Raw genomic sequence first — 13,966 nt, 5'->3', positions numbered from 1 at the left:
TGTCTACGTTAATAACTTTATTATGATGACAATCTAGATCCGTCAGCATATTCAGCAGGAAACGGATAGTCCTATGGAAGATCATAGAAAGTATAGCTAATAAACAATAAAAAAGAAAGGAGGCCGAGTGCAAGTCAGGAGAATAATGGGTTCTTCCGAAAACGATTTGTCGCTGGTAGTTTGCATATGTTGAATTTTTTTGGGCGCAAGTATTATTGGACAAGACACAGTTCATAAATTGCAGCTTTTGTAAAATGTTTATAACGCTTTCTGCTTCAAACTTTTTTAACTTTTTTCATGTTCAATTGACCAATGTACATGAAAAAATTAACATTTTTTATTTACTCAACAATCCTGTGGAAAAAATTGTATCGAAATTTAAGTACTTGGATTTAATTCAAACCTTGTGTACTTGTAGGTCAGGAAATGCTAGATGCGTATTTTATTCGGTGCTTAAGGTGCCTCTGCCGGCGGAAAAGAATGGCATTCTAATTAGTTTTGTAGCCAGGTACGACTAATGTGTTCGATTACAGTGAACAAGTGATTATAATTGTGTCAAACTTCACTGCAGCACAATGCCGAATGCAGAGGATAATATTCTTAGCTTCCTAGTATAGTTGGCCGATTGGCTGCTGATTCGTTGAAGTTTGTTCAACTTTTGGAAATATTCTGCTAATCAATTATCGACAAATGTTTGTTTGAAAATTGTCAAAAAACACGTTTGCATCTTTTAAATAGTTCGAATCTTTTCAACTTACCTTTTCGCGACCGATAATAATCAAATGCCTAATTGTTGCGCAATATACCGAGTGTTCGCTATAGTTATAATAAAAAGCTAGATTTCTGCTTCTTTAAGTGCTCACTGGTTACTTGGGTATCGTACAAATTAGGATTAGAAGTTTATTACTAAATATATTTTTATATATAGAATAGCACTAGTGTTGAATCCCTTTTCAGAAATGATTTTATTCCTATTTTATGGGTTATGTGACGACAGCAAAATTGCCAAAACCCACCGGCGACGAGTTCGATAATCGGCAAACAGGGCTAGCTCAAATATTTGAAGAATGAATAGAGGACAGTTCGATTGGGAGGGTCGAATAGCAGACGCGCTCGAGATTGTTAGCCTCACGTTTTTCCGAGCAAAGCACAAGTAGAATGTTCGCTTTTTGTAGAAGAAAGAGTAGTGGTAAAGGGTAATTGGGATGTGAAGTACAGTTCGATTTTCGATATCACTATTGATTTTGGTACTAATCAAACAATGAAATAATTAGTAAGACAAAAACTACGCGAAAAAATGTCGGTAGGAACTGCTTTTGGAGATGTGAAAATTTAAACGTATCGAAATACCCGTTCGCATGACTAAATATTTACGCAAGTATACTATTTTTAACCAGATATCCAGCTGCATCGAAAATGGAGGCGGCAGCCAACCGCCAAATTCATATTAAACTCTGGCATGGTCACCGAATAATTTTTCCGGGACGGCGAAGGCATGAGTTACATATACGCGCTGCTGATACATGTTGGCCGGAATCCAACAGTCAGTCTAGTACAAGATTGCACTAGACTGGGTGAAACAAAAGGAGACAACCGCTCTGTTTTCCGTATGTGCTCACGAATGATTCTATTATGCAAATTGGAAACGATTCAATTTGCATATTTGCACTCTTTAATCGATGCTTTCGTACGGTGTACATAATCTCCGAGCTCGCAAGACCTAACCAGAATGGGCAAGAGTTGCTCATATTACCACTCGACGACCGGTGAAGGTGGTTATGCGATGCCACAATCCGCAAACATGGAAGCATCGAAAATGTTTAATAGGTAAAATCTGAAGGTTTCGAACAAGGTTTTCGACGTTTTCTGAAAACTCGAACTGAACTACTGTAAGCTTTGTAGTATTCTGAAAATATAAAAAATTACTCCAAGGAAACCCTAAAGCTTAAAATTCTTGGTGCTATAAGTGAAACTACCAATTTCCGGCTTCTTATATTTCGCAATCGTGGCTCCTGAAATATTGCACGGTCTCAATGCATTTCATGCTATGCTGCTAGAATCGACATCATTAATATATATTGCAGAAAAAAAAATCCACTCAATGCTTTTCTTCGTGCGGCAAGGCACAGAAAGCATTGGAAAGAGTTAACTTTTTATACCGTAGGCTAAAAGAAATCTGTGTGTGTCGTTGAGAAAGTACTAGAAATTGATTGCACATGCTGCGGTGTAATCGCCATAAACCCGTGATAATCCACCTACCTACCAACTTGGTCTGGCATGTCTCGCGAAACCTTTACTATAGAAAATCACTGTACATTTTCGAAGCATATTTTATTAATCATGAGTTATACAAAAAATACAAAATTATATGTTCTGGTTTTACTGATCTTAGTACGTAGCCTGTAGAAGAATGTATAATACTTTCAACTTTTTACGGCAACAGACATTTTCCTTTTGCTAAAGGATTGAAAATCTTCGACATTCGGTGCCTAGTAGCTAGGTGTCGCTTTCCGAAAATGACATGCTTGCACGCTCCTTAATCGATTACAGCATAACTCCCACCGGAAACCTTACCCTTCCTACTGTTCACCGATGGAGCCCGCTTGCCTGCTTTTGTGAATAGCATCGATTTTTGTTGGAAATGGAAAAATCTTGTTTTGAAACGCAAAATAAACATTTCGATACCTGATATGGTTGTTTCCTTTCTTTCCTTTTCGGTAAAGACTTAAAACTGCCTGGGTGAACAACAACAATTTCCCATATGTATTTTCCTCGTGCTTTTGTGATGTTTCAATCCTCAATGGAATGCTTCCTGAACACCACAGTTTATAAATTTGGTTCGCTTTCACGTTGTTTCTACATGGGTTCAGTTTGATACAGAAAAATGGGGTGTAGCATTGCAATTCAGTTAAATTTCTTTTTGTTTGATAACGTATGTTTTTGGCTAAGCGCGTCTTGTGAGAGACAGAAACGTGAAACCTGATGTGCCTGTTAAAATATATTAAAATCGTCTGTAGAAAAGTGCTGCTAGTTTTGTGTTTTTATGAATAAACCTTTACTAACGTAAGCTTCGATTCCAATCTGAGTTCCCCCTCCCAAAAATGCTCAATGTTAAAGACATTGAAAAAACTATAATTAATGATCCGATTTTGTCACTCTTCATGAATTTACGGATCACAAAAATGGGACAGTGACATTTTTGGTGATAGTTACCAACGAGGTCTCCAATCCATTTGAAAGGTATATCCTTCTAGTTGTCTGAAAAAAAGTTTCAGCCCTTTTGGTTAAAAGATAAAATAGTTACAAACGCAAATGTGAAGGTGTCTTTTTGGCTCACTGTTCCCCAGTAGGTGGGAAGAGTGAGACAACGAGTATTGAATACTGAGACACATATTAGAATTAAACTTAAACCATATTTTTTGGTTACAAAGAATAGTTTAGAGATCGTACTGTTTATTTTGTGCATAAAGGATACATTATTGTTGTGCAATATTGAAAATTCCGATTTTACACACATCTACATTTATATTCATATAAAGGTCCAATCCTGGTTATCTGACCTTCAACTTACACTTCAGAACTCATTTACAATCAATTTATATGGATTGATTTACAATTCAACACAAATTTTTTTTTTTTGAAAATTACCCACATCTGTTTGTCTCACTGTTCCCAACAGGAATGTTTTATAAGAAATAGTGAAATAGTGGTGTTAGCAAACAATTCGATGGTCTTATATTTTTTTTTTATCTCTCATTCCTATGAGATGCCATGTAGTAAATTTAATTTGGGATTAGTTATGCGATTTGTCGTTAAAAATCACCTGAAAATGATCGCAATAAAATTTACTTTGACCCCCCCAAAAACGACTTTTGTTGAAAAATATACTAAAAAATTAACAAATTTCTCTCAAACTGTATTATGTGATAAAGATTCACAAACTTTACTTTGCAGAAAAATATCATTAGTCTTGTATGTTTTATGGCGACGCTATTCCCGATGTCTCACTGTTCCTGTTGTCTCACTGTTGACTACTCTCCCCTATATTTTATTCTTGACAGATACGTATTTCGTCTACGACTTGCAGCCTTCCTCAGTGTCTTTTAATAATTTATAATAATTTCGAAAACAGACACTGAGGAAGTCTGCAAGTCGTAGGCGAAATACGTATCTGTCAAGAATAAAATATACATAGTAAAATTAAATTGGATAAGTTTTCCTTTTTTATTTAATTTCCAGGGTTCTGGTAGTCCCTGGACATGACTACTGAACTGCTAACAGTTTATTCTCAGTTTTCTGCCCCTCGAAATAATTTATTCATAAAATGCATGCAGTGCTGAATGACTGCTCGATTAACCTGTCAGTCAATTTTGTCTTGACTGATATTTTAGATCTCATAGTTTAGTGTTTTTTAATCTGCTTGCTTTTTATAATCAACCAAAAACCTGGCTGAAGGAAATTTATCAAAACTTCGGAGAAATGTTTACGTTTATTGTGATTTCGTTTGATGTTCTCGGCAATTAAAAATTCATAAATGATGCACATTGTCGAGAATGAAAAAATACAGAGAATAGCACAAACATGAACGCAAGTGATTCGCTCGAATCGTTGGTTTATGGTTGGCAATGATGAGTTAATTTCAACTATGCTAGAAACAGCAAAGAATGAGCAGTGTATTGCATCAATTCAGGAGTATTGCCTAAAATGATAATTCTAAGCACTGTTATTGAGCGTCTCGACACACGAAAGTCGGCTTCAGTTTGGTTGAACCATTTAGAACGTTGATTAGGCCCCTCTATTGCTGGTGCCGATGGAGTTCTAAAAGAATACGGATTCTTCTGCATAGTCGACCGACATCCCTGCGACGTGGCCGGCTCATCGTAGTCTCCCAACTTTCGCCAGGTGTACGATGGGAATCTCTCCACGTAGTGTCTGCAACTCGTGGTTCATACGCCTAAGCCACTCTCCGCTGTTCTTTTGTACTCCGCCAAAAATAGTCCGCAACACCTCTCGTTCAAATACGGCAAGTGCACGTATGTCTTCCGTAAGTTACTGTCTTAAATCCGTAGAGGATTACCGGTCCGATTAGCGTTTTGTACATCGTCTGCTTCGACGGCGGCGTATATTGCTTAATCGAAGCGTCGTGCGGAGCGAAGAGTAGGCTCGACTTCCAACTTGAATGTGTCGTTGAATCTCCTTACTCGTATTATTGTCAGCGGTGACCAGAGATCCCAAATATACGAACTCGTCAACTCCTTCCAGTTCATCGCCGTCAACAGTCACTGTCCGCGGGAGGTAAACGTTATTTTCTCTGAATCCTATTTCTGCTAAATATTTGGTTTTCAACGCATTGATGTGTAACCCAAATCTCCTAGCCTCCGTTTTTAATCAGGCGTACATTGCCTCCGTCGTCCCAAGATTTCTAGTAATGATATCCAGGTCGCCTGCGAAGACTAAGAGTAGGCTATTCTTGCTAGCACCTAGCACCGCGGTTGCGGCCTCATTGACCTTCTCATAAGGCGACAATCCGGCTCGATGCAGGAGTCCCAGAAGTCCCAGGAAGTAGCGCTAACTGCTGCAACTCCTCTCTGGCGTTTGATTTGCCACGGAACCAGGCTTGCTGTGGCTGTGGATAAGCGTTTCCCTAACAGTTTTATTACGCCGATGATGGTTGATTAAGCCACTTTTAAGGATTTTCTAACTCAACATGCGAATGTCTCTTGTACTATTTTTCTCAGCTTTCCAGTGGTCTTAAAATAAAAATCGGTTGGGGGACTCGTGGCGAAAGCGGCAATTTTTTGAATATAATCCAATATGGCCGCCAATATTTTTTTACTCCATTTGAATGCCCAGTTCAGCTTCATTACAGAACTGTGCCATTTGTTGGTTGTTTCATTGCAAATTTATAAAATATCACATGATATATATTCCAAGGTTTGCCAATAATTCCGCAATTTTTTAAACTGTCGGGTGCTTTGGCGAACGAGAGGTCTACTGTTTCGAGCTATTAAAAGTGTAATTCTCGTTTTTAACCGTTTTCAACCAATGGAGTACAAAAGTTCCAATATTTGAAGACCTCGTGTCAGTGGCTCCGTTTCAACGAGAATTGCTCACTTGAAAATTTAATTTATACACGGAACATGTGCGTTATGTGTTTACCAATACTTTGACAGAAGTTTGTTTTGGATTCAGGATCGTTCCACCTTCAGAGGAATTATTCCATTTTTTTTTGTTCATTCGTGTATTCTACTAAAGCTGTGAACCAGTTGGTGAATATTTTACCCTTTTAGTTGAAATTTGAAAGACCAGAAGTTATTTCCCCTCCGCTCGAAAATAACCCTACTGCGAAGTAAGGTTATTCATGACAGTTCGGTAGTTAGTCTAAGCATTTCTATACTGCAGACATTATGTTTTCCTCCGCACATTGATATTTACACCACGGGGTAAATCACTTCCTGCATAAATATTCAATATGTGATAAATATTGATAAATATTTTTACTATTTTAAATGTGACCACCTCATCATGACAACTCTTGCCACATACGGTTATGGGACTTGACAGCTCAAGATCGTATTGAAAAGGTGGAAACTTTCGTAAAATATTCATCAATACCGGTAAATATATTTAGCACTCTGGTAACAGTATGTAAATATGCATAAATATATTCAATATATTTATTAAATTTGAAGTGATTCGCCCCGCGATTTACACTCATTGAAGGTTGACTAACTGCCCGACTGTCAAAAGACGAAATGGTTCGCATTCTGAACTGATTTTAACCATTTGAGGACAAATAACTATCGAACTGTCAAATTTTATAACTAAAAAGCTAGAATTTTCGCCAAATGGTTCACAGCATAAGATGCTCGAAAATAATTTATAATTATTCTGATATTTTAAAAGGTTAGAAGACCTATGTTCCGCCCGTTAAACGGCAGCCTGAACAACATTCATGAATAATGTTGAAACTGTATTTTTTTTTGAAAGTTTTTCATACCAATTCATTTGCTAACATTTACTGATAATCTCAGTGCATTTTGGTATTAATAACAAGCTATTTGAATAACAGGGTCGACAAATGATGAGCCTGTTGGGTTTATTTTGAGCCTTTTCCTGCCTACAGGTATTACCTCGATAGTACGTACACTTCGTTTAGCGTACGTATTACCGAAATGTACGTACTATCGAATCACAATTTTAGGCTTAGAAGAATTGTTGTGTTGGGCCTAATATTACATGAAATTTTCAAATTTGTATATACTATTGAATAAATATATATTTTAGTGGTAATGATAAATCATTATTAAAATATAGCAGTTAATTGTTAAAAATTTTAAATCAATAATTTTGCCCTTTGTGAAGCTTGGAATGAAACAAATAAAGTATTACTGGTAAATCTATGTACTATCGAGGCAAAATGTACGTATTATCGAGGATACGTACTATCGAGGCAAAATGTACGTATTATGGAGGGTACGAACTATTGAGGTATACCTGTATTTGCTTTCTATTTCCAGCGGGCCACAAGCGCCTGTATGAAATAAACCTTTACACACATACAGATATCCTCCGAATAATGCGGTGCGCTGATAATAGTATCCTGAACTGTAGGGTGACCAACCTTTTTGCACCCAATTATTTATTTATTTATTTATTCTACAGTCTTCGGCACACAGAGATACAGTACAGACCAATTCCAGCTTAACCCATTAAGCCCCACACTTTTCCCAGCAGGGATAGAAAGTTGAAACTTTCAGAAAAATTCTCTTTTAGGTCAACTAAGAAAAAACCGCTGACATGTATTTTTAATTTTGACCCTGTGTCCCGCAACGCTACGTTGCGAAAACGCAACGCTGGGCATTAAGGGTATACCGTTTTTGCATACCTTCATTATTATGCATATAAATGGCTCAAACTTTTTTACCGTTAAATCAAATTTGGGATTTTTTTTTGTGATTTTGAGTATTAATAAAGATTAAATGAACGACTTAGAGTATTACATGTTATGTTTTATGATAGATATCGAAACATTTGGGTTGGAGACCATCTTTGCACTAGACGCATAGTATGCAGTTTGAATGCTAAATGCATGTCATCGTAGATGATTAAATGTCTACCAACACGTTCCGGAAAGGTAGTAACATTAAATTTGGGTCCATAAAACTGTCGTTGCCATCACCCTTGTTGTGCGGTAATAAAACGAATCCTGATTTTGTGAATTTACTCCAGCATGTATTCCAAAGTGTAGAGAATAATTACAAAATTCCTGAGAATCGTGGACAATTAGATTCGGTAAACTAATACTATATTATAACTCACTTCTGGTGATTCGTTACCGCGATGTATGATGTTGCATGAACGGGTAACTTTTATAACTTTTTAGCCTAATTCATTTAAGTAAGTTTAGATAAGGATATATCAATCAGTATAGTTTAAGTATCACTAGTTTTAATGATTTCTCACCTTAGGCAAATTTTAGTTATTTATAAGTTAACCAATAAGTAGTTTAAGAATAATCAATACCTCTAGGAGGCTAGCAAATAAACTGTAAACAAATGTAATTTCACTTATTTTTCACATATTAGCATGTAAGATGATAGTTTTATAGGTACCTAGTAGTTTATAGATCTGAGCAGCACAAGTAACAAGTTAAGTAGATTTTAGGATGTTTGCCACTTAGTTAAATAATTTTAGATAAGCATAAAGATAGATATAAGTACAAACGGCCCTATCGCTTTCGATCACATGTACGGTTTTTTCTATTGTTCCCGACTATTGACGTTTCTCTGCCTTGGTGACTTTCGTTTGACCATTAGCTCCATCGACGATCCCTTTATTGGGGTATGGGTGTAGCTGAGTTGACGCATGAGCGTTAGTAGCAATAGGAGCATTGGGGCTCGGCGGATCATTGGACGTGGCGGGATCAACAACCCTATTCCTCCAGATATTCCGGAGGCAAAGGTACTTTAACAATTTTATTACGCTCTTATCACAACGGCTTCTCCATCTGTCATCAGTGTTTGAAGCTGCGAATTCTATGTTATGTAAACTTTTATAATGTTTCCGGGATATTTTAAATAAGCGAAAGATAAGATTTACATTCATTTGTTTACTAAAAAGCAACGACATCAAATGAAACACCGCAGCGAACGAACGAAAACAAACGTTCCCGTTGCAAATTTTGAATATCGTTTCTTCAAACCTATCTGAAAATTACAAAAATAATCAAAATTATGAAACAAAGTTTTTTTTGGCAAGCAACCGATTCTTACTAACACTGATTGATAGGTCAGGCGTTAATAGAGGTAAAATCGAGATTTATGAGCATTTTTCCTTAACTGTGAAAAATAGCAAAACCTGTTGTTTTGTCACAGCTGTAATTATGTTACATGTAACATCTGACCTTTGAGCAAAAACAGGTCGATTAGATTTTTTTCCAATCTTTCTTTGTTTCTCAGGGTCCAAGTTGATATCTTCAACCGGGCCTTCTCTAGAAACGAATGAAAGTGCGTTGCGTTTTCGCAACGCTGGGAGGAAATGGGTTAACTAATTTAAATTTTGAATTACATTCTTAAAACTAGATTTACTAATATGAAAGTCGAACACGTGATTTACCTCATTAAACAGTCTTCAGCATAAATGTAAGGGATTATTTTGTCCGTATTGGGTCCGATGAGCCGAAGTCCAAAGGAGCTTTCGATACCGGAGAGTTCGGCGGGGCACATGAAATATTCATGTGATTTCTTCCAGGATATAATTATTGTCGATATTTCCCATTAAAAGGTCGTATATGACTAGTATCTGAGATGTTCGTCTTCTTTCGGTAAGCGTATTCAGTTTTATCAAACGACATCTATTTTCGTAAGCTGGAACCCGTAGAGGGTCCTGCTACGGCAAGCGACGCAGAGCAAAACGGATAAAAAAGAACGTTGGAAGCTTTCAATTTTTTTAATCTGTCCTGATTGGTACGGCGCCCACACTGGTACGGTATATTCCAAAATACTGCGGACTAGAGAGCAGTAGAGTGTTTTTAAAGCGTAGGTATCGCTGAAATCCGAAGCGTTTCGTCGAATAAAACCAAGCACAGCATATGCTTTAGACGTTATTGTACTGCTGCGCTCATCGAACATGAACTTGCTGTTAAGTGTAAAGCCTTGTATGGCCTCTGGCTAACACAGAGATCGTTTACAAAAAGTACAAAAATCAATGGTCCTAAAATGCTGCCCTGAGGGACCCCAGAAGAGATGTCAAAACAGTACGATTTGGTGCCGTTTAGATTCGCAAAAGCAGTGCGGCCTGTTAAATACGATAACAACCAATTACTAATTACTAATACTACGCCTGTGCGCTTCATTTTCTCAATTGCAAGCAGATGCGGGACCTTGTCGAAAGCCTTGGAAAAGTCTATGTATATTGCGTCTATTTGTTGCCGTTTCTCTATGCGTTTTGAAAGATTAGTTACGAAACACATCAGATTGGAAACCGTCGATCGGTTTCTAACAAATCCGTATTAGCAGCTGTTTATAATTTTGCCACTTCCATTTGATTTTACGGTAAGTGTCCAAATTATGTACAGCTGCTGAGGGGGCCCAGAATACGTTGGTTACCTTAATCAGCCAAATCTATCGAAAGAAATCTGAGAAATTGCGATGAGCAAACCGCACCGACTAAGACCCTATTTGGTGGATTTCTGTACTTCAACAGCAGATCGCAAGGATGTCAGTTGGTTAGTGCTGCCAATATACAGGCAATGTGTTTAATTTTTGTGTTGAATATTACTCAATTTGCTAGAAACGTTCGTCCATGGCGCATGTGGCTTGCACATGTGTAGTAAAGTAAATGATTCACATCAGTTTAGTTAAATAGGGTGGCAATAAAATCGAGATGTATTTTCGGGTAGTAAAATTGCTTCAGTTTTTCAGGTCGTAATAAGGGTTGCTAATGTGGTTTGGTATGTGGTTTGTGTGCATAAGGAAAAGATTTCGCTATGGAAAAACATGTCCAACATGAAAACAAACCGCGTTTACGTACACGTGTGTAAGATACGTGTGTAAGATAAATGTCAGCAAACTCTATAGATGAAAATAAGTAGAATTGTTTTTGCTTAATTTCTGCATGTGTTTCTAATTTCTATGTTGACAAAATTGCGTGTTTTTCAAATTATCAACGAGAGCGATTACAAGCGATTGATTCTGTTCTTCGGTCTAATTAAGTATGTATTAGTGGAAAAACAGGTGGTTTTGATGTTTGTAATATAAAAGTGAGCGTGAGTATGCTTGTATGTTCCGCCATAACTCCAGAAGGCCTCGACTGTTATGCATGAAACTTGGCAAACATGTTTCTTGGCATAAGTGAACTAGCACTGGGGTGTTGACGAAAGGGGCGGGGGCTAATAAAAGGGACGGGCGGTCCCTAATACGGGGGAAAGCCATAACTCCGAAACGCCTTGAGCGTTTTTCATCAAACTTGGCACACATGTTCCTTGATATAAGCGAATTAGTACTTAGGGGTTGACAAAAACGTCAAAGGGTTACAATTCTCTCGCATTTACCGCTGCAGTTGTGCAAGTGTTAGAAAACAGGGGGTTCTACCAAGGAGGGGCATATAAAAGAAACCTTTGTTTCAACAAACCGCATGCATAATTAGCAACGTGACAGAAGGGAGAGGTGACTAGGAAAGAGCCGACAAGCGAGGGGTTTGACATAATAAAATCAGCGTAGGGGTGTTGACAAAACAGAGAAACGGGATGCGTTTCTTTTGCATTTGGAACGATAGTAGTTGTACAAGGGGCTGGATTTCTGAAAGGGGGAATACGGTGGCCATTAATAGGGGGAGGTTCAAAAACGTAAAAGAGGCTTTTTGTCGATCTATAGGGTTTATCTGCAAGAAGACAGATTTACAAGTGGCAACAGGAGGGAAACTGATAAAGTAGACACATTTAAATGAAGAAAAAATGTTTTGTTTCTTGCATTATGAGAATTTTCGTTACAATAACAAATGTACAAGTGACTGTGAGACAAAGGCACCCCGAGTAAGATCGGGCATTCAGCCAGTTACTTATATTTTTAAGATAATAGTCATAACGTATCAAAGCGTACGAGTGCTACATTCTTTTCAGCATTGTTATATAGCATCAAAAGAAAGCGCAGCTAAAGAAAAGGAATTTAGAAGCAGGCTGAAAATACCCTCCGGTATTTTAATTGAAGCGCAAATGTCAAAATCGAAACATAGGCGCCATTATGCAGGCACACGCAAAATGAGAGGTGTTTAGGCTTTTCAAATGCATAATTAAATGCACGGCGCGTTTTTACATCCTTTATCTCTTGGATGGTACCTAACCCAAAAATTCTTTTTTTACTATACATTTTATTTCTACAAGAAAATGTTACTTTTAAAGTGCAATGTTCAATGTTTTCGGTGCGGTAATAATTCTTCCCATCATAATTAATTAATATAATTAAATTTTGATCCAAGAGAATTTGAAATTGTAATTGTAATACAATTACGTTTCGTCCAAATTGAAACGTACAAATACCGCAAATTACGTTAATACCCTTTGGATCAATAATTTACTTTACATTGCCAGTGAGGGATTGTTCTCCGCTGGAAAGATATATTGTACATAAAATAAAATACAGTAGAGAGCTCACCAGCACGGTTATCTATGCCCGGTAATGACGGTGTAATAAAACTGTGATAACTGAATACAACTCTAACGTTTGCTCCGCCAAGTTTGTGTACACCACACGCAATACCGATTTTTATTGATTACCATTATAGCTCTAACTAATGCTAACACGCGCCGGAGCTTTATTCGGGTTGTAGGTAGGTACTACAGTGAGGCAATCGAATGTACGAAACCATTTAGCCGTAGATGATGCTTATAGCTTATAATGGGCCATATTTCCCATCGATAGCTTTAATGTTGACAGCGGGACTGCAATCATTATTCCATCGCCGGGTGTGCTCCATCATCGAGGTGACGTCAAATTAGATTCAACCTTTATTCAATCTGGGGAGTCATCAACGAAATTGTTTTTGAATATGCAGATAATAGTTGTGAATGGATGTCGAATTTTCATCGGATATGTGAACACTACCAAAATTCAACGGTTATGGTTTTTTTGACATTTCATAAGATCAGCTCGCTTGTTTTATTTTAAATTGTATGAATGTATAGTTATAAATTCATTTCGTACATATCTCCAAAATTTATTTTATATCTAAGCCACAGCAACACATTAGCAGCGCCAAATACTTTTAATTCCAGCGAAGTTTAAAGTATCACTTGTTGTACAGTAATATTCCGCTGAAGCGTATATTTTTCGTCTTTTCACATGACTTTTCATCTTCCATATGTTTAAGTACAAAAGTTCATGGTGAAGTTAGTTTTTGGTGATGGTCTTCCAAGTTCTAACACCCTGTTTAGTAGCGTTAATTAATAAGTTCAGTCCTCACTGCGTTACTCTAAACATAATTTCTGCCGGCAATCCTCCGTTCACTAATGAAACTGGGATCAACTAGGTCGGTCCATAGCTGTCTAACGTATGGCCCCAGCAGGAATAAGGATGACAGAAAACACCAGACATCTTACAGACTCAGCTGCAGTTGTAGCAGTCGACCGTGGCAAAAGAGGCAATTTTCACAAAAGTATCATTACATAGTACTCCGGGTAGTCGTTGCCGCATAGTAAAGTGCTCTTAGCTTCAGTTGTAGTGCTGACGGGGTAAACTATCTGCTCGTAGCGGTAAATGTGTACAAAAGAATAATCCTAAAGACATGACCTTGTTGCGGTTGAGAAGATCCTTTTAACTATTGCAACTTTAGCGCCTTTTGAATTGTAGAAAGGGTTTGCCATTATTCACAGCTGTGCATTGTTTTAAAGATTTTAAGTGTATATTGATATGCAGTAGAATGGCGATCAGCAAGTAAGACAGTTTGGAACGGTGAAGTAATCTTATTT

The sequence above is a fragment of the Sabethes cyaneus genome, chromosome 1 (genome assembly GCF_943734655.1).
Source record: "Sabethes cyaneus chromosome 1, idSabCyanKW18_F2, whole genome shotgun sequence".
NCBI lineage: Eukaryota > Metazoa > Arthropoda > Insecta > Diptera > Culicidae > Sabethes > Sabethes cyaneus.
The sequence above is the reverse complement of the archived record's forward strand: the minus strand, read 5'-3'. Positions refer to the sequence as shown.